Source organism: Crocuta crocuta, unplaced genomic scaffold (assembly GCF_008692635.1).
Source record: "Crocuta crocuta isolate KB4526 unplaced genomic scaffold, BGI_CrCroc_1.0 scaffold488, whole genome shotgun sequence".
In the NCBI taxonomy this organism is placed as follows: Eukaryota; Metazoa; Chordata; class Mammalia; order Carnivora; family Hyaenidae; genus Crocuta; species Crocuta crocuta.
Window position 1 is genome coordinate 82,770 of NW_027530995.1, and position 3,776 is coordinate 86,545.

The window sequence follows — 3,776 nt, forward strand, 5'->3', positions numbered from 1 at the left end:
GGCAGGTATCAGTTGGAGTCATCTTTGTCAAATGGATAAAAGAAATCTTTGTATCAATATTTACTTTAATTTGCTTATTCTGTAATTTACTAAAACAGATAAATTAGTGTTAAAAGATTTTCCATTTTTATATGACAACTGAACCAAACTTTGGTAAGATTCCATTACAGTCCAAGTATCTTTTTAACACCAAAAATCAGGTACATCACATGTTAACAGAATACTTTTGATTACACTAAACAGTTTTTGAAAGAGACTTAATGCCTTGCTATTTTTTACATATTTATGTTTTAATGAATGAAATAAAATTGGGTAATCAATACAATATTAAAAAGTCATGACAAAAGAGAAACACTATATATCAGAAAACAATATCCCTTCCCCCAAAACAAGATCACAATGGGTACCTCATATAATTTCTGAATAGTATTTTTTAAACTAAATATTGGATTTGGTTAATTCTATCATTTCTGTAACGTATTTTTTCCTGCTAACTACCACTTCACCTTCCTATTGAGGAATATATTTTGTATGCTGTCAGTCTTTCTTTTTCCATGAGATTATGCATACCAGAAATTGTGCCATTAAGGAAGTGAAGTTCTACATTTTCTAAGCATGGCACAATATTTTTCTGAGAAAATTACATACAGTAATTCTATGACTTCTGTCTCCCTATGCCATGTGAGGATTCTGACAATGCTGTGTAGGAACTACAGGTACCTAGTTTGAAATGGGGAAAATTGAACCACAGTTACTTTTAATTTACATATACGGAGAACAAAGGCAGGGTATACTCTTTTAACACAATTTTGTTTTATGCTGGTGCACATTTGAATATGTTGACAGTGAATGGTACTTCAGAAATTCAAACATTTTCCTTTCCACTCCCTTCCTTTCTCTTTAAATCTTTACTCATAATCCTGACAAAAGAAGTAATTTACAGGAGGTGATCTGTTATTTACCTTTCTATATCCACACAGGAAATAATGCAATAACTGGATAATTTATATGTCTCATTTTAAACACACATAAATTTACTTCATTATTTTGTTTTCTACCTTAAACTTCTTTTTTTTTATATATTTTTTATTTATTTCTAGGACAGAGAGAGAGAGACAGCACGAGCAGGGGAGGGTCAGAGAGAGAGGGAGACAGACTCTGAAATGGGCTCCAGGCTCTGAGCTGGCAGTCAGTACAGAGCCCGACGCGGGGCTCGAACCTACGAACCGCGAGATCATGACCTAAGCGAAAGTCGGACGCTTAACCGACTAAGCCACCCAGGCGCCCCTCTACCTTAAACTTCTATACAGTAATATCTTAAACCAAACATGTAGATTTAAGCTAAAACAACAGAGGAACTTATATGGAGATATTAGTAAAATGCAAATAAACATATTTCTTTAAGAAATATAACCAAAGAAATATAATCGATTAGTGTTAAGTATTGTTATCTTTGGGATGCTGATATAACTCAAAACATTTGGGGAAATTTTGAAACACTGCCTTCAGTAATTTTATGTGGTATGCTTTAAAAAAATGTCCATTTGATAGCTATTGTTTATTTTTTTTCCTTAACCAGAAATAGTCTTAGCTAAATGCAGCATCAACATTACTGGGTAGACATGGTATCACATGAATTTTGACTACTAAAGTTATCCTTAAAGAAAAAAAAGGTTGCCAATTTTGAGGATATTTAGAAGACTATGCTATGAATTTTGTGCAACCTAAAAAATATTAGCTTAGATTTGTATACTTTATAGTGGTTTTGAATATATTTTATCATTTGAGCCTTATGAAAATTCTGAGAGATGGGAATCCCCCTTTTGCAGATTAAAATATTGAAGGTTAGAGGAGTTACATGATTTGCCCAATATTCCAGAGCATTGAACTTGAAGTTTAGACAAGCGGTCGAACTTTTCTCACTCCTAATTTAGCTCTCTTTCTAAGTATGTCATATTGCTTTGCAATTCTACATATCCTGGAAAGTTCATGATTTTTTTCATAATTTTATATGAAATCTATTCTAATATAAGTTGTAATAACATACTTATGCAACTGCTCTATAATTTTGATGAGAACATATACTTAAAAAAAATTAACGTTGGCTACTGAAAATATCCTTAACTTTACCTTTTAATTCACACATTCAGATTAATGGATAAGCAGATGTAAAGATTCAAATTGTCATTTCCAAATTTGTGGACATCTGGTACTCTAAGAGTCATTGTATTAGAACAACCAATTCTTGATACCAATTTAAAATCTGGACACATTCAAAGGAAAATATAGTTCACTCTTCCTCTTAATGGCCATAATCTACCATGAAATAAACCAAAAAATAAGATTGCTTTTGTATTATGTAAAAGTAGCCACACACCAATGGAAAAAGGATTTGTAATTATGCCATCATATAGGACTTTTGCTAAAAGTTATGTGCTTGGGAAACAAGAAAGTGCTCTCAGAATCTCATTATCAATTGATTATAGTTTCTTCTATCACATTCCAAATCCCATGAAATTTGGGTTAATTTATATTATATGACATGGGACAAGTTTACTTACAATAACTAAAAAGATGTGCTGCTTCAGTCAAGATTAGAAATAATATAATGTTCTAAAAATAAGGTTTCTGACTTAGAAGACATATGGTGAATCTTCATGAAGTCAGGGAGAGAGGAGGATTTGTCATGAAATGTGCTCCATTAGAATTACCAGGGGGACAGACTGTACTTTCCTACTAACAAATTGTCCCTTTTTTAATGTTATTGTCCCTATATTTTCTTATTACATGCACAATTCCTTTACTTTTTCCCTGTGAATATGTGAAATGCTTTCTATTTTGAATTCCCAGAATTTATGTTTCTATTTACTTATTGAAACTCAAAGGGCTGTATACCATTGCATATAAAAGTGGTGTTTAAAAAAAAAAAAAACAGGCTAGAAAGGAGATAACAATTCTATTCCTGGGGGTGGAGAGTGGCTAATTTATAAAAGGCTTCAAAGAGGAAGTTACATTTCAAAAGGGTCTCAATGGGTGAGAAGCGTACCTGAAGAAGCGATATAAATTGGCTGTAAATTATTTCAACCACCATGCATGGAATTTCAGTCCTTATGCTCTAGTCAGTCACAGTAGACATTTCTGGTTTTATTTAAAATATTTTTTAAATGCTTGCTATAGTAACGCACACACAAGATTTAATAATCAAGTAGTATAGAAGGATTTAAATGAGAAAACCATAATCCTTTGCTGCACTCTCCTCTACTTCCATTTTAACTCACTTAAGCTGATTGTTACTATTAATAGATTTGCTAATTTAGGACATTATCCATGGACTTTCTGCCTGGGCAGAACAGGATTTAATTAATTTATACCATATCTATACTGCTCATTCATTCCCCACATATGATTATTTTCAACTCCTGTATTGCTTACCATTGTAATTTTAAAGAATATATTTACATGTTTATTTTCTTTTCCATCAACTATATAAAATAACCCAAAACTCTTACCCATGTAAGATGAATACGCCANAGCATATAGTTTTTTAAATCACTCCACATATCTTTTAATTGGTGTACTTAGATGTCTCATTTATATTTAAGGTAATTATTATGTTGGAACTGAAGTCTGTCATTTTATTTTTTGTTTTCTGTTTGTTCTCTTTGTTTTTCATTCGTTTCCTTTTTCCTGGATTCCTGTGGGTTACCTGAGTACTTTTTTAGAAATTCATTTTATCAATAGTGTTTTTAAGCATATATTCTGTACAACTTTTTAGT